Source organism: Sceloporus occidentalis, unplaced genomic scaffold (genome assembly GCF_023333645.1).
Source record: "Sceloporus occidentalis isolate IW3139 unplaced genomic scaffold, rSceOcc1.0.p SCAF_3, whole genome shotgun sequence".
Classification (NCBI taxonomy): Eukaryota; Metazoa; Chordata; class Lepidosauria; order Squamata; family Phrynosomatidae; genus Sceloporus; species Sceloporus occidentalis.
The window spans coordinates 115,769,580-115,788,629 of NW_028316983.1; the positions used below are offsets into that span (position 1 = coordinate 115,769,580).

General features: G+C 40.8%; 1 protein-coding gene across 4 annotated transcripts in view; it reads right to left on the minus strand.

Annotated features, from left to right (window-relative positions):
- Window positions 1–19,050, minus strand: part of CACNA1E (calcium voltage-gated channel subunit alpha1 E) — a 340,907-nt gene that overhangs the window by 228,845 nt on the left and 93,012 nt on the right. The gene's annotated exons all lie outside the window — the stretch shown is intronic.

The following is a 19,050-nucleotide window of genomic DNA, read 5'->3' on the forward strand; positions in this document are numbered from 1 at the left end:
GTATGGACGCTAGGTCCTCGGCCAACCTCTAGCATGTGACGGGGGTGCCGCAAAGGCCCGTTTGTAAAGGGCCTATGCTTTCCTGTATGCCACACTCTTTTCAGAACCACCAACTCCAGAGCCCCTTATGCACAGGTAGGAGGGTACAACTGGTATAATAGAGAAAGCACCATAAGCATCAGCAACAATTAATCTTGGGGAGTGGGAACTGTTGTTGCTGATGGGGCATACAAGCCCCAAATATATCACAGCCTCTAACTGCCACAATTAGATGTGGACAGGATTAACCCTCTGCCATCCCACTTTTCAGCTGCTTTTAAATGCCCCAGTTTCTCTCTCTTCCTCCTGCTTTATTCTCAGTTTATGTCAGTTGCTGCAAACTGTATAAGCAGTCTTCATTCCAAGGAGGTTAACCCGTTAGAACCAAATGGGTCCACACTAGTTATATCCCATAACAAACCCCCCAATTATAAGCAAAGGGGGAGAACTGAGATATCAGTTCCCACCACGACCAACCTGTGTGTATGTGAACTGTGGGTTTCGACTCTGAATCTGTGTGGAAAGATTGTTATCCTTGATCAACGGGTTCCCCTCCCCTCCTAAACAGAACAGCCTGGCAGTGTGTCTCAGGAGCAAAGAAGGGCAACCTTATTGATAGGATTCCAAAAATTTTAAGCTTGCAAGCTGACTAGAAATCCACATGTACATTACAGAGGTTCTCATTACTTCATTCGGTGCATGTGTCTACTTGGTGTTAATTCATAGCAATCAACAATTGAACATATGATTCACTTTCCATGTTAGTCAGCCCATACTGCTCAAATGTATCAAAAGAGATACATTACATGCAGTCTTCAGCAGTCCTGTAGCTGCAACTATATCTGTATCAGTTCCCCTGTTCGAGGTTGTTTCCCAGGATCAGGACTCTGCAGTACGGCTTCACTTTGGTCTGTTAGTAGTTTCAAGTTTAGAGGCAGAAAATAACAAGTTTGGGGTTCTAGGGGAATTGATCTACCTTTTCAGAGATACCAATATATCCACCCCTCTTTGTCTTTATCCTGTCTAGGTCCTGAAGTTAATGGTTTGCTTGGAAGGAAAATATTATTGTCTTTTACTACTGGTTGCTTGCAGTCAGGGAGGGTCTGTGGTTTCTATTTTCAACTGAATTCAGAGTGCAGAAGCAGTTTGCAATCTATTAATTTAGCAGTGAGAAGAAGAGGAGCAGAATCATGCACTTTGCAGTAGGTTCAGGCAAAAGCAAAACTGTTACAGTCTCTCCTAGCTTCTGTGTTCTTCCTCATTTATAACTTTTGCCATCTTGCCCACCCGGTGCTGTTCTAGACTACACATGTCCCAATTTTCATCTGCAGAATGTTAGAGAATATGATATGTGTCACTAAATGCCTAGTTTATGTAAACAGACATACAGTGTACTGTCATGTCTGGCTATTAATACAAATCATGATACTGTATGCTTAGCATGGAGTTTGGTTAAGTGAATGGGAAATTTTAAATGTTGTCCTTGGCAGTGTGTGCATGCGTATCTATGTATATGCATGCTTAAGCCTTGACAGTAGCCTCTCTACTAGCCTTGGAATCCCATCCAATGTCAGATATCAGGGTTTTCATCATTTGGAGCTAGCTTTGAAAATTTCCTCAATGTTGTGTGGACAACAGAATGCTATTCTGGTTTAACCATTAGGGCATTAGTAAGTAGAGAGTATAAGCAATGACAATTGGTAGGTGGCTACAGTTCTACAATGAGATATTAAAGGACACTAATAGTAATAAATGCTGATTATAAGAAGACCAGTTCTGTGGATCAACTGTACTAATTAATTTATAGTGCAAGGTCATTAAAGTTTCTCTCTTTCTACCTGGACAGTACCAAGATAGGCTGGTCCATTTGCCATCATGTGCAATTATATCTCAAGCTCTTAAACTAGTCGAGATGTTGCTCTTCAAAATTGCTACTTTTCCTCATGGCATCAATTTAATTTCCCCCCAGGGCACTATCAATCCATTGCAGAGACAGCCCTGTGAAGGTAGGAACCTTTCCCCAAGTAACAATTGACAACTTTTCAAGATTAATGTTCTTCAAACCAGGGGGCACATGCTTCTTTACACCATCGTAATGTCACGCACCAGTAAACAAGCTGCAGAGATCACCCAGGAAAGTTTAGTAAAAAGGTGGGCAGGACTGGCAACACCTAATTTTACCAAGTTGGCAGCTCCCAAGAGTGTAGGTCTGCTCTTTACACTGTATTAAATTTTTGAGAGAGAGAGAATAACCACATTCATGGAAGACTAAGCCACTTTTGTTTTGTACTCTAAACTAAAATGGTTCAGAAAAATAGATTAGGATCTTTGAGAGGAATTCAACCTGGGCCTCCAATTTCTCTTCTTCCCTACTGACTAATATACACACATTTTTTATCATGTAACATCAGCTATTGAAAAATGTGTCTCCTGAAATGAATGTCACTTCAATGAAAATGTAGTTTCAGCTAGGGACTCGAAGAAGACAATTTTAACATAACTGCTTATCTGACAGCAAATTCACTGATCTTATTCTGTTGGACTCTAATGTTTCAGATGTTCCAGTTCTAATTTATTCATTTATTTATTAAATGTATATCCCATTTTGCTCTCAATAGGCAGAATGAAAGTTAAAGCAAAATACAATTAAAGCAATGCATAATACAAATGTTTTTTTTAAAAAAAAACGATTAAGAAATCCTATTAAAAAAATCAAAGTAAAAATGTTTTAAATCTTGTTCAAGACCATCCCATCCAACTAAACAAACAAACAAAAACAAAACCCTTCTACCAGAACAAGAAAGTTGAAATCCTGTCTTAATAAAGAGGTCTTTGCCAGTGAAAAGAGAGCAAGGGGGCTAACCAAGCTTCACACAGGAGTGAATTCAATGACCTCAGAGGTGCCACTGAAAAGGCTCTCACCCGCATCCTCAGGAAATGCACCTATGACAGTGGTGGGAATGAAAGAAAACCCTATTTCACAGGTCTTACAACTTGGCACAGACTCGTATTGAAAGATCCAGTCTTTCAGATACCTTGGTTCCAGGCCATACAGGCACTCATAACAAGCACTATGAATTCTGCATGGAAATGAACCAGCAGCCAGTGAAGCTCTTTCAACAAGGAAGTTATATGTTCCCAATAATTAGTCCCAGTTAAGGCTGTGACCATAGCATTTTGGACCTGCTGAAGTTTGCAAACGATTTCTTAAAACAGCCCCACATAGAGTACATTAGAATAATCCAAACAGCATGTAATCTAGCCTGATCCGACATGTCATTAAACAGGCACAGATGGAACACAAGCTTTAAACAGTGCAAATATACCCTCAGGGCTAAATCTGGCCACCTATGCTTCAAGGCTCAGCCCAGGCTATGCAACCGAGATTTCAAGGATAATGTCACCACATCCAGCACAGACTGAATTCTTATTTGCTGACCTGACTTTCAGTTGGCCAAGATCACCTGTGTGCTGTCTGGATTAAGCTTCAATTTGTTTGCCTTCATCCAGCCCATTACTAACAGTACATTCTGGTTTAGTACTGAAAGAGTCATCAGCATACTGGTGACCTCAGACTTGAAATACCAAACAACGTCTCTCAGGATCAAAACACACTGCAGAAATAATCCAGACCAATTTAACTGCCCTGCCTCAGTGCTAGGGAATCCTGGGAATTGTAGTTTATTGTGGCACCAGAGCTCTCTGACAGAGGCGGCTAAATGGCTCACAAAACTACAGTTCCCAGAATTCTCTAGCATTGAACCAGGGCAGTTAAAGCAATCTCAAACTGGATTATTTCTGAAGTGTGTTTTGGACCTTTGTTATAAAACAATGTGTTTTGGTTAGGTTGGTATTAAATGGGTAGCTTTATGGTGTAGCTTTACTCCTGATGGAGATGGAGTTTCATATACGGTATATGTTAAACAGCACAGGGAACAAAAAGTGAGGTGTAGGCACACAACAAGCCAATAGCCAGGGTGTTAGAGAGGAATCTCGCTGCATCAACTTCTGAGTTTGTGCTTCTAGGAAAGACTACTATCCCAGAAATGAGATCTAAGATACCATTGTGGTTGGTACTGAAAGAGGTCCTGCAGAACCAACATGGACACACTTTTCCTGTCCAGTTCCCATATAGGTCATCCACCAAAGTGACCAAGTTCTTTCCATCCCATAGCCAAGCCTGAAGCTAGACTGATATGGTTCAAGGAACCCCCAGAATCTGGAGAGCCCCCTCAAAAAGGAGTACTGGTAATTATCTAATGTGATGTGCTTCAGATAGGGATTTTTTTGACTAAGGCCTCACCATAACTTGGAACCCTTCCTTCCACGTCACATACCCATTCAGCCAGGAAGGACATGGGGCCAACAAACACATGGTGAGTCTCACCTCTGCAAAGATCTTATCCACAGGCTACAGAAATGAAAGGTATCCAATAACATGAGACAAGCATCAGCCAAACTTCTGTCCACTGGAGCAGCATTCACTAAAGCAGCAGTACTCAAACTTTTTACCCTTTGGAACCCCCCTTTACATCTATATGTGGACGTTTCCCCCCTCTCCATCTCAGACAGCGACCTGTCCATGACAAAGGCTTTTCATCTTAAAAACTGGGGGCATGTTTCATAACAGCTTTGATGAAAAGACAAAAATTTAGATACCAGAAGAAGTAATGGAAAAGTCAAGAAGCAGGCAAAGGATCTTAATGGTATATGGAGTGAGCTTCAAGGGGAAGAGAGAAATCCAATAGATCAAGGAAAGGCATGTGAGAAACAGATCAAAGAAACTGAAGCCCACTGTGACTCGTAGAGAAGAGAATGAGAGTCAGGAACTCCAGAAAAGCTGCCCAGCATGTTACCTTGACCTGTGCCTGCAAGAGAACAGAGAGCTAGCATAAGATGCCAGATCCTTAGTATAAGATGCTCTGGCAAGGGGTGGGGGCTGCCCTCTTAAACAGGCAGAGGGCCATATTTTGTACTGGGTGAAGCTTCTGAACAGCTATACAGTCTGTTCTGCCTAGAATTCCATGTGGTTGTTAAAACCTGATTTGATCAGAGTTCTAAGTGACATCCCACCGAAAGGGCTGAGGACCATTTCAACTGCTACCATTTGAGAAAAGCAGCGGAGGTCACCGCCTCAACCAAGGCATCTAAGTATAGCTGTGTCAGATTGTGAAATTCTGTCTTGGGGTGGTGATGAGAAATTAGGGAAGGCTCTGTCTGCCTGATACACGAAAAGAGAAGAACACAAACACAGGCACAAACAGGTGGAGATAGCCATCCGAGTTTTGTGCACCCGTCCAGAGAAACCAGAGAAAATTGGGTCATTGTTCTACTAATTCATCTAATTATAGGCCAGCACAGCTCTTGGCTATGTCTCCCTTGCTGGGCAATTAACCACCTTTATTTCTTCATAGTGTTTTCCCCTCTCCCCAGTATACAGTTGGATAAAACCTGGCTTCCTTCAATAACAAGAGTTCTGTTTCCTAGGATACCAAGACAGGAGAAACTATTTCACATCGACGAAAGAGGCAGCGGCAACAGATTTGTTCCCCCTCTTCTCCTCCTGTTTATTTTGACAAATTTTGAAAGGGGCAAATTGAAAGGTATAGTTAGTCCATCCATCATTAGGTTAACCAGAAAAGTTGGCTGCTCCTGAAGCTCTTGATAGACCGGCTCTGTTGTAAACTCTTGCCAAAGCCTTCACAAAAGCAAGACTCTATGCATGTGCTTGTGTGGGTTGCCATTCTATGGGAGAACCAAAAATCCACAAACTGCGATATTGTTGGTAACAAAATACAACTTCCTTAAAAAGAAAGAAAAGGGGGGGACCTACCCTCAGTTTCTATCTCTTGTGTGGGTAGACCGGTCGATTATGCAACACTTAAGAAGACACTGTTTTGCATGAAATTTGCTTGATCTAATTTATATGTAAACATGCACATTTAGAAATTTCTATAATTTAAGCAGAAAAACAGTAGATCTCCAGGCAGTGAGGAAAAACTCTGAAGAGGTTACCTGTGTGCCTACTCAATTTACGCTTCAAATGCTCATGCTCACCCCGTATCTTTAATCCAGGCTTGCTTTGTACAAGCTAGCCCCTACAACCCATTATAACCACCCTCTCTAACTGAGGACAGATGGCCATCCTAAATCTGTGAGAATGGCTGATAAAATCTCAGAAGCCAAAAGATTTGATAAATAGGTTTTCTAATATCTAGTCAACATGCTTTCTCTTTCCCATTCTTACCAATAACTAGTGAAATAACAACATATGCATTTGTGTGTCACAGTTGAAAAAGCCTCACTTCAAATACTGGACTGCACCATTTCGGTGTTGTAGAGGTTTCCTTGTATTGTCTTGGCTTTTTTTAAAAAAGTAGAAGACATGTTCAGGTTTATACTTGAAACTTTGCCTGATGCTTTGAACAAGTATACCAGCCTTATGATATCACAGTTTTGAAAGAGTTCACACTTGATTGTATTTTCCATGTTACTGTCCCCTCTTGAACACACATGTGAGCCTTTAGCTAGGTTTGTATTTTACATACAGAATGCTGCCTTGAATGCACATACCAACTTCAGTCATGGTCTCCAAATGTTCAATGAAGATGGCACACTGTAGTGTCGTATTTTGTACTTACTCCTTCCCTGTAAAAATGGCCATGGGGATCAAGCTGGCTTTCCAGTTTGAAATACAGAACTAGACTCTCTGCTGGTGAACCAAATTTCATTTCACAACACACTGTTCAACAGAGTTTATTGCACTGCAAACTAACAGAAAACTAAATGAGAAAACTAAAGCAAAGATGTCACTTTGCTCAGCCAAAAGCAATAAAATATTATAGCACAAGGGAAATCATGTGATGTTGCTTAGTGTTCACAGTTTTTATAGGATGCAAAACTGTACTTTTTTGTTGCAGGATTACTGGCTAGATTTTTTTTTTTTTACACAGCATAAAAAGCCCAGTTGATAATATAATCTCCCATATTTTTACCACTTCACATCACCTCCAGTATGTCTGCAGCATATATCTTTCCACTGAAGCAGTGGCTTCTCATATGTGCCAGAATGCCTATAGCTAGTCTCTGCAGAAGGGAGATTCTTATCTATTCACAGGTTTCTCTGATATCACAATAACTTCTTGGCTGTATATATTTCTGAATTCTCTACATTTTATGATTTGTCCTGGCTTCTTATTACTTTTTTGCTTCATTCTTCTCCCAGGCAGGAAGGGTGCCAGTTTTGCTGAAAGAACAGATGGAAAGATGTTTTCTTCTCTTGAAATACCTTGACATCATAGTTTGGCTCTTCAAGACCACAGGGGAGAGAGATGGAAGGACAAAGGATATGATGTCAGGAAATGTGTTTGTGTGTACACACAAACAGAGACACCTACAGCTGTATAAGAATTTTTTTTCCTGCACACTTCAAGTTGGCCCTCTATATCCATGGATTATGCACCCACAGACTAAACCATCCAGGGCTTGAAAATACCCTCCCTCCCACCCACCCACCCCAAGCTAACCTTGATTTTGCTATTTTATATAAGGGACACCATTTCACAATGCCGTTGTATATAATGGGACTTGAGCATCCACAGATTTTGGTATATTCTGGAAACAAACCCCAGTGGATACTAAGGGCCCACTGTAATGCTGCTGAAGTAAGGTTTATGATGAGAGCCAGTGTGGTGTAGTGGTCTGAACGTTGGACTAGGACATTGGGAGCCCAGGGTTCAAATCCCCGCTTAGCCATGGAAGTTCACTGGCAGGTCACACTTTCTCAGCCTGAGAGGGAGGAAAAGACAAAACCCCTCTGAACAAATCTTATCCAAAAAAAAAAAAACCTGTTAAATTTGCCTTAGGTTCCACCATAAGACAGAAACTAACAATATTTGTAACAGAACTGCATTGTTAAGTAGGATCCACTTGCAGCTTATGCTGAGTGGTAGTGAGGAATTATGCCCTTCAAATACGTGCCAATGACAATACTGGTACTATTCAATGACAAAAATAACACACATCACCACTTAGCCAGCCTAGGACTTGTATAGGGAGGTCACTCTGTTAAAAGCCTTAAATAGTTTCAACAAAATACTATTTTCCAAGCACAAAGAAACAATTCAATCTAGGAGGTCTATGAGATTTCACTCTTCAGGTATGTCCACTGCACAGTTTGCCTTGGAGGAGCGCCGCCATAATAAAACATAGACAATGATGAAGGAAAGGCCACAACTTTATTTAACAAACAGCAAACAATGTAGGGTTGGCCCAAAGCATGAAGTCAGGATCTGGAATATCGAACAATCCCCCGGTTGATAGATGACCAAAAATGCCTGACCTCGGGATGATCTAGGGGCTAAGGAACACCATCTTGCAGACGTGCAACCGTCCAATCACATATTTCCCCAGAAGCCCCTAGTCACTGGGCGAAGTTATAACGCTGTGGCCCCCGCAATGGCCACAACGTATGCCCTCCGTGCACCCAGGTCCCAAAGGACTCCCAATCCAGTGCTCCGCAGCCCTGGAAAACACTCCCACCAGATCCATGACCTATGCTGCCGCCCCTTATAACCCTGAAGGTCTGTGTGTGTGTGTTGTGTGTGTGTGTGTGCACATGTGCATGAAGAGTAAAGGAGTAAAATCATAGTCTATGGTAGGTTCCGTAACTTTCCCAACCAAGAACTCACCCGGTTCCAGTTTTAGCCAGGAGAAAGAAGGGAGAAATTTTGGTCAGAGGCAAAGAAGAATCCACGAGGTCCCACAAGATAATTTAAAGGCTTCTTCCCAGATGCATTCTAGACTAAGCTCTGAACAATTTTATTGTTGCATTTTAGTGTTTATCCTCCACTCTTGGAGTTATTACATTTATCACTGATAACTCTGTCAGGATGTGACACTGGGGTCACAGAGGATGGGGACTGGTGATGTTATTAAGCATGCTACATCAAGCATCAGCCATAGTTGCTCAGAGTATGTCATTCAAATAAAAGACACACAATTTCTTAAAAAATGAGAAAAAATTATTTCTGAGTGGAAATTAAGTTTGCCAAGCTCTGCACAAAACAGGGTGGGAGGGGGATCTATAACCTGCTACTATCCCAGCAAATAATTAAGTAAAATGTGGGGAGGAGGAAGAAGGAGCCAGACACCATAGTATGCACCCTCCTATTTCCAATTCAAAACTTTTCAGACCTCATCCTTCTAGGGTTGGCAGACTGGAGGAGCTATTTCCACTTAGCCCCGTTGAGTAACAATAAGAAAACTACAACAGCTCTATATTGAGGTTGAAAAAAGCTTTCATAGAAGTTTATCACACTGTGGCTAATTTCAGCATTAAAGAGAGATTAAAGTTTTTGGGGGGAGATTTTCAGGCTATGTGGCCATGTTCTAGAAGAGTTTCTTCCTGACGTTTCGCCAGCATCTGTGGCTGGCATCTTTAGAGAATGCTTGCCTAGAAAGGACTTGGGTATATATATTGTATGACCTGGAAAGGAGTGATTTGCATGTGTATTGTTTTGTTGCTAATGGCAGGCCTCTTTTGAAGACCCTCCCACCCTGAGGCCTGCCATTAGCAACAAAAACAATACACATGCAAATCCCTCCTGCCTTTCCAGGTCACACAATATATATACCCAAGTCCTTTCCAGGCAAGCATTCTCTGAAGATGCCAGCCACAGATGCTGGCAAAACGTCAGGAAGAACATGGCCCACAAAAAAGAGATTAAAGCTATTTAACGCATCCTGCAAATAAAGTGAAAATGGTGAGTAACTGCACGAATGATTATCACACGCAATTGCGCAGATAAAGTCATATCGAAAATGCACTGTCGCTGAAATCCCAAAAGTAAAAAGATGTGCGTTAATGCTTCTTTGTGACCACTTTAATGGCAGGTTTTGTGCAACGTGTGAAATCATTTCGCATAATTACATAATTTTTCTGGGATATCCACAGGATAAACTCCCAATCTCCTTTGTATGATAAACTCCATAGTTACATAGTTTTTTAAAAAGTTCATTATCTAGTTTGAAAAGACATGATGCCTGGAAACTCAAGACAATTAATGTGAAATTTATCCCATTCAATGTTCTAAATAACTTTAAACAAAATTTCAAGAAAACACAGCACAAAATGATGTTACTTCCAAAGTTGTTACCATATAATCATGACATTTTTAAAGGCTGTTTGACACACATTTTGGGAAATGGCTTGGGATATCATATTTCCCACCCTGGTAACTACTAGAATATCAAGAACAAAAAGTAATAAGTCATGGCAATTAGTATGCACAATGATTAATGATGAGAGAAACAAGAGCCAACCTACACATTATAGGATTGACAATTTTTGAAAAGTATGTTTAAATGGGTCTCACCCCACTTCCCAGGTGAAAAATGTCCCCTTCCTTGTGTATTTTTCTCCAAAAATACAATAATAATTTATTTGCATAATTAACTTTCATCCAAATGAGGGCTTAATATCACTACGAACAGAATATGATACACCAGAGACCCAAAACAACACAAACACACAACTCTAACACATGGTTGCAAATAGCTTGGGTTTGCTCTGGACTTGGTAGCTCTGGGCCACTGAAAAGAGAGAAGAGGGAAGAGCTCAACTGGTTGTATAACTTTCTAATGCTGGACTTCTCCCTAATTGTTTACAGAAAACCTAGGGCTTTGCCTTTTAAGAGAGATGCTTCCACATGACTGATGCATGGAGAGCCAAGAAGAACAGAGGCGGTACAGAAACAGATTTGCGACAAGTGACTAAGGCTGTATCCACACTGCATAAATAATCCAGTTTGATGCTCCTTTAACTGTCATGGCTCATAGCTAAGGAATTCCAGGAATTGCACTTTGTTGTGATAGCAGAGTTCTCTGGCAGAGAAAGCCTTCAAGTCATTTCTTACAAAACTACAATTACCAGAATTCCATTCCATTGAGCCATTGAAGTTAAAGTGGTGTCAAACTGGATTATTTCTGCAGTGTAAATGCAGTTTGAGACAACATGAATTTTGAAAGAAACCATCTAGAAGCAATTAACCATACTCTGCAAGAGCCACAGGTCTTCTGGAAAAGCCACATTTGGTTGAGTTGGTTGGCAACTGTCAGCCAGAGGACTTTCTCATCAGCCACCCCAAGACTGTGGAATGACCTTCTGGAGGAGATTCAATGGTTGAGTGCATACACTGTCTGAATTTTAAAAAGAATATTGAAGCTTAGTCTCTTCCAGCAGGCTTATCCAGATTATTATTAAATTGTGAATTTCAAATGACAAATTTTACACGTGGATTGTTTTAATATGTGCACATCTTATTTGCCCTTTGAAATTGATGTGTGTTTTAACTGATTTAACTCGCTGGACTCAGTCAAGATCATCATGGGCCTGAATTTGCAAGATCTAAAGAAAGCAATATCGGCTAGGGGGTCTTGGAGATAGCATGAGTTGGGAGTTGACTTGAGGGCAGCTAACAATGTCAACCAGGCTTATTGCCTCCTGGTCTCTGTTTCCAGCCACCTCCTCTATCACTGACTTTTTTGAATGCCATCTACCTGCCTCTCTTATGCCCACTCACTAATGCTACTGCATCTCTCTTCTCACCCATGGCTTTCTCTCCCTCACCTGGGTCCCAGTCTTGTTCACTCTTCCAGCAAAGGTGTACTAGATAAAAATATTTAAAATCTGGCAACACAAGTACATAATTGTGCATATCATTTTTCTATGATGGTCACTGGTTTTGAAATGGATGCCAAAAGCAATTGACAAATAATACTACTGAAAAAGACAAAAACATAGGTCCCAAGCCCCCTCCTAAACACCAATTTCGATTGCTGGTGCAGATTCGCACATTTTAATTCTTGTCTAGAAAAACAAAATCTCAGTGCATGCAAAAATCTAGCAGAGCAGGGAATGCTTTGGGCATTATACCGGATCAGTGTCCCCTGAACTGGATCAGAGACATTGGGCTAAATCCAGTTGCTAGGGCAAACTAGAGTAGATGCATTAAGTCAGTGGGACTTATATTAGTGTTGACTCCCCCATCCCATTTATTTTAATGTATCTATTCTACTTGGCACTGGTGATTAGATTTAGCTCTTAATTCTTTATTAATCGAGAGGAAATACAAGGTTGATTCATGGCTTTGTAACTGGTTGACCGGCCGAACCCAAAGGGTGATCAACAATGGCTCCTTTTCATCCTGGAGAGAAGTGACTAGTGGGGTCCCACAGGGCTCTGTCCTGGGCCCAGTGCTATTCAACATCTTTATCAATGACCTGGATGACAGAATTGGGAGCATACTTATCAAATTTGCAGATGACACCAAATTAGGAGGAATAGCTAATACTCCAGAGGACAGGATCAAAATTCAAAATGACCTGAACAGACTAGAAAGCTGGGCCAAAGCTAACAAAATGAAATTCAACACGGAGAAATGTAAGGTACTGCACTTAGGGTAGAAAAATAAAATGCACAGATATAGGATGGGGGACACCTGGCTGAATGAAACTACGTGTGAAAGGGGTCTAGGAATCCAAGTAGACCACAAAATGAACATGAGTGAACAGTGCGATGTGGCAGCTAAAAAGGTCAATGCAATTTTAGGCTACATCAATAAAAGTATAGTGTCTAGATCAAGGGAAGTAATAGTGCCACTCTATTCTGCCTTAGTCAGGCCCCACCTGGAATATTGTGTCCAGATCTGGGCACCACAATTTAAAAAGTATGTTGAGAAACTGGAGCGTGTCCAAAGGAGGACGACTAAAATGGTGAAAGGTCTGGAAACCATGCCCTATGAGGAACGACTCAGGGAGCTGGGGATGTTTAGCCTGGAGAAGAGAAGGTTAAGAGGTGATATGATAGCCTTGTTTAAATATTTGAAAGGGTGTCATATTGAGGAGGGAGCAAGCTTGTTTTCTGCTGCTCCAGAGAACAGGACCCGGAACAATGGATGCAAGCTACAGGAAAAGAGATTCCACCTCAACATTAGGAAGAACCTCCTGACAGTAAGGGCTGTTCGACAGTGGAACACACTTCCTCGGAGTGTAGTGGAGACTCCTTCCTTGGGGGTCTTTAAGCAGAGGCTGGATGGCCATCTGTCGGGGATGCTTTGATTTGGATTTCCTGCATGGCAGGGGGGTCCTTGCCGTCTCTTCCAACTCTATGATTCTATGATTCTATGATTCTTATGACAATATTTTTGCCAGCCAATTTCAAGTTGTCTCCATCATCAAGCCTTTTAAAGAAAGAACAGTTTTTTCAGCAATACTTCCAAAATTTAACCTTTGTTGCTTTCAGCAAAGCTTTTACTGCCCTCCATTTCCAAATCATACCTTCAGCTAATTTGAAGGAAAGGTATAAAAGAATCCATTTTATGTTGTAGTTACAAGAAAGTGAAAGACCTAGTTCATTATTTACTATGCTGCCCATGATACTGTGACCCCAGGACTCATTTCTTTGCAGATCATTTGAGAAAGAGTTGGATAGGAAATAATTCAGAGAAAGATCTGGATGGGTGTCACCTGATATTATGTATGACTTGTTGGCAGATCATGCTAAATCTGTTACAATCAAGATCAGTACTTTTGCAATAGCAGCAGCCCAAAACATCTGCTGCAAATTTTTCAGGATGTCAGCAGTGGACTGCAAAGAGAACTGGATTTCTTAATTGCCGTTCTCAATGTAAATAATATATTGTCATGCAGGTTTGTCTTTTTCTTTCTTACCTTTTTATATGATTCCTTTGTCATACAAGCATAGGTATCCTGGCAGGCCTAAATTTGTTTTTGCAGATAAATTGTATTAACATAGTCAACACTGTGGCACTGACAAATTTAGTAGTCAACACTGTGGCATTGACAAATAAAAATCCATAATGCTTAATGAGGGAGAGAATAATATACATGTTGTCATAAGTGTGGATGAAAAGAAAAGAGATACAGGACTGTGAAAAAACATATTTAATAGGTTGATAGACATCATGCTTTACCAGGGATATCCAAAAAGACCAACAAATGGCTTTAGAACAGCTCAAGGCTGAACTCTCCCTGGAAGCCAAAATAATCAAATTGAGGCTGTCATACTTTAGCCACATCATGAGAATAACTCATTAGAAAATATTCATTCTAATGACTCATTAGATTAGAAAAGACTCATTCTAATGACTCATTAGAAAAGATAATAATGTTAAGGAACACAAAGGATAGCCAAAGAAGAGGAAGACTGCATGCCACATGGCTAGATTCAATCAAAGAGGTCATGGGCCTGGGTTTACAGGACCTGAGCAGTGCAGGATGGGCAGCTTGGAGATGTCTCATCCACAGGGTTGCCATGAAATGGGGTCAATTCAAAGGCAGTTAAAAACAGACCATAACTGGGCAGTTACCACATGTGTTTGTCTAAAGATTACACAATTGCCAAATGGCAATTGAATGGTGCGGTTTGTAATCCAAAGTAACTGGAATCTGGCAGCCTGAGGAGTACAAAAGAAGTCAACTTAAAACAACATTAGAGGGCAATGGTGCAAACTACAGTGACATATGCCACCTTTTCCTGGGATCACATATATAAAAAAACTAATAATTTAATGATACACTACTAACTCAGTCTACTAATGATTATATTAACAATTTATTTTTGAGCCACATCTTAACATCTTAATGAATTGGGTGTTTTTTTTAAAAAATAAAATAATGTTCCAAACTCATCTTCTGAAGATGCTGTCTGGTGTAAGGAACACCTTATGGGACAAAAGACAGCCCTTGGAGATGATTTCAACAGGAAAATGTTGTAGGTTCTTAATCTCTTTAAAGGAGAACAGGTGTGGGCCCTGTGGCTGCTTTATTTTCAGAATACAACTGGACTTTTAAAGCATGGTCCTTTGGAAAGGTGTATTGGTATGAATAATGTAACATGTAGTTGGTCCCAAGATAACTGTCAACATGTATGACCAACTCTCAGAAGAAAGTCCAAATCCAAATGTTACCCAACATCGTCCATTCATCCACCCATCCAGTTAACTGATTTACAGCTCACGGATAATTTTAGAGCTATATACTGAAGCAGTTTTATTCACTATTCAGTCATGGAATGTGGTGTGATTGAGAGCTAAGAGAAGATAAAACATGCTCATGATTAATATAATGAAGTGTGACTATATATAGTGGGTGGACTGTGCATGTCACAAGATATGGAGAAGAGCAGGCTGTGAATCAGATCATGTAGATGTAGAATCAGAGCCAAAAGAAGCCCTTTTCCCAGACAAAATGGGAGTGGATGGGCAAATTGGTGAGGATCAGCTAAAAAGAATAAAATAGAGGTGTGATGAAGGCAGGGGGAGCATCAAGATCTCCAAAAACTGTTCTGAAGGCTTGGAGTTACACTATTTGCACACCCAATGTATCCCTGCCAATATGGGCTGGGGTCTACTTCTCTAGCTTAGTGCTAATCTACAAAAAATGTCCCCAGCCATTCATGAACTGTATCTAAAATGTCCATTTCTTTGGCAGATCCATTGCAGGTTATGATTGTATGGGCATACCTGTGTGTTCTACAATGTTTGGATGGAGAAGTGAAAGAAATGGTTCTTTTGGAGGGCCAGAGAGATTTATCTGACAACAGTGATGGGAGCAGTGGTGCAACATAATGCTTTCCCTAAACTCATTGAAATGTTGTGAAGTAGTATGGTGTAGTCAAGGTATATCGTTGGAGGAAAATGTGTTGACAACTTTGTAATTTTCCAGTGAGACACCAAAAGTCACACTGCACCCTAATATGGTGCTGTTCAGGACAGGCACCATGGAGACAAGGTAACAAGGCTGTTGGGAGGCATACTGCTACTACAGTATAAAACAAAAATATCTATTGTGCCTCTCTCTCTAAAACCACTGAGGTTTTTTTACACACACACACACACACACACACACACACACACACACACTACAACCAATTCCAAAAGCTAGCCAGGTTTGGACTTGACTGAGTTTCCATTGGGAAGGAATTCACAACTAGGGGACAACCACTAAGGAATCCTCTTGTCATCATTGAATTTGATGCACAGGAAGGGCCATGTTGGCATAGTTTTCACGAAAGTGATAAACCTAGGCTTGCACTGTATCAATTCAGAAAATAAGGCAGCAGAATAGTTCAAAGGACTGAATCCTCCACCACATAGAGAAGAACTCTTCACCCTGCCAAGTCACTGCAGGATTCTTCACACAATATTTATTTACTTATTTTATTCATCCATTCACTATTAAGGCAAAAGCTGCAGATCACATACTTGTCTTGCGTAAAATTTGTCTATTGCAGGTTTATCAGTAACAGCTAAATCTAAGAAAAGTGTATTAAGTTTATACACTAGTTTTCTGCCAGGAAAAGGTACTCAAAATGTTTAATCATATTAAAACACAGAACTACATGCAAAATCTTGATTAAAGCATAAGAGTGAATAAACTAAAAACACAAAGCAATAAAAGATAGTGTTAGTACAGTGAGCCTTCTTAACAGACCAAAGACTTGCCTGAACAAAATAACCTTTGCGTAACAGTACAAATATAATAGGGAGCCAACCAAGCAGAGAGTTCCATAGTCTTGGAACAACCACCAAGAAAGTGCTTTTTCACATACATCCCCAATAGGAATGCCTGCAAGTTGGACTGAGAGGACTCTTCCCAAAGATCAGATTCACATGGAAGGATTTGCACTTTCAAATAATCTTGCCTCAGTTCATACAGAGCAGGGTGTGAACCATTCATCCTCTGGACTGCATGTGGCTCCCTTGTTTTATAGTTCCCATTGCAGTGACTGAATCTGAAACCACCACCCCTCCTGAAACCATACTTTTGCTTTAAAACAAGGCACATACTCACTGTAACCAAACCTGTCCAACAATCTGGTTCCAGCATTCCAGACAGCGTATAACAAGGGTCCACTGTATAATGCCCATCCTGTACTAGATGAATATCTTTTCCCTTATCTGTCACCTAACAATGAACACTGCTTTCTTATTTACATTCAACGTCAATATTTTCACCCTCATTTAGTCTCCACCCTCATGGAGAGGGAGACAGAACTTGGTCTCCTTGTGCTGTTGGGCCTGAACCCAAAATTCCAGACAATCTGTCCCAGCTATTTCATTTATTTGTTGAACAAAAGAGAACCCCAAGAGACACCACAGGATGATGGCTACAACTTCTGAATGGAGTCACCATAGAAATGCCTCCAAGTTCCACTTCCATCCTAGATGCTCAGAAGGAAAACATGATTAAAGATATTGAGTGTTATGTTAGCGAGAGGTTCAGCAGAAGCAACACAGACACACTTTCATGTCTATCCCTGGCAAATTGTCTACCAAAATGATCTACTCATCTGTGACCCCATAGATAGTCTACCAGTATATGTCTCATAACCCCAGAGTGCCTTGTACACTACTGAAGCTGAGATCCTGTTGCAAAATCCAGCAGCTTGCCCAAAAATGGAATACTGAATACTGGCTGGAAATTATCAAAAAGGATAGGGCCAAGGGAGTGTGTGTGTGTATTCTCATTAGACTTCCTTTAAACAATACAGAATCACACTTGTTTTAAAGAGACTTTCACCGTTCCCCTTGCTTGCTTGTCCAAAGCCCCATTCCTGGCCACTTTAACAAGCCAGGAAAAGCAAAGATTTAGTACACACATGGTAGATTTAACTTCGCTAAAGGGGAGATATAGGTCATATAGAGTTGCCAGATCACAGGGCTTGACCCTGAGTCTCCAGTTTTCATGGATCATTTCTAGGTGGCAAACGAGAGTATACTGTCTCCAGGTTTTGGGGAAGGGGGCGCTCAACTCCAGGCAAGAGGAAAGTACTGTGTACCAATTTCCAATTCAGCTATATTAGCAGCATATGCGTCTTCAAGTCATTTCCGACTTCTGGTAGCCCTCAGGCAAACCTATCATGGTGTTTTCTTGGCAATATTTGTTCAGATGTAGTTTGTCATTGCTTTCCTACTGAGACTGAGAGCATGTGACTTGCCCAAGGTCACCCAGTGGATTTTATGGCTGAGTGGTAATAAAACTCTGGTCTCCAGAGTTGTAGCCCAATGCTCAAACCACTATGCCTTGCTACAGTTTGAAAGTTTTAATTGATTGCTTCCTGCAACTTGCAAAAAGTGTATTTACTTGGTTGCCTCTTCCTTCCCTCCCAGCTGTTAGTATACCAATACTGACCCTCTACTCTGCTCTATACTCACCTTCTGACTAGAAGAAAATTTGTTGTGGTTGTGTGCCTTCACGTTGTTTCTGATTTATGGTGACCCTAAGGTAAACCTATTCATGGGATTTACTTCGCTAAATTAAATATTCCTTTTCCTGGCTCCCTAAGATAACTAAGCCAGCTGGTTATAAATTAGTATAGCAAAGGTCTTCTTTTTGCTATGCAAAAATATTGTGTAGCACCTTTTAGACTATCAAAAAGGAATTGGTAGCATGAGCTTTCATAGACTTCAGCCTACTTTTTCAGAGGCATGTTTTGGAGTGGAGAATCCAGAGACAGACCTATATAAGTTGTTTGTTTGTGATCACTTCAATTCAAATTTAAAACCTTGTGTGTTATGGATGAGTAGGCAAGTACAGTTTTAAAGATGGTTGTTGGGGGACAAAGACAGCAAGACAGTTGTTGCCTACAGCGGGAGCACAGATAATCATATGATTGAGTATTGGGATGTAGCGTGAGAAACAAGAGAGGGATGCATGAATGGATCAAGGGCACCCTCATGAGGATAGGGTTAGACTGTGTTGAAAATCACAATCTTCTCTTTGCTGAAAAGTAACAGCTCTATGATTGCTATTAATTATCATGTGACATCTGTTCTCTTGTTTCCTGACATTTGGCTTGCTAATCTATTCCCTTTGGTAACCACATGGCTTTACACCCTCTTAGAGCCTGGACTGCATTGACCATCCCTCTGTGTTTTAATTCTGCATGGCTTGGTTTCTCCACTACTCATTGTCTTGAACCATAGG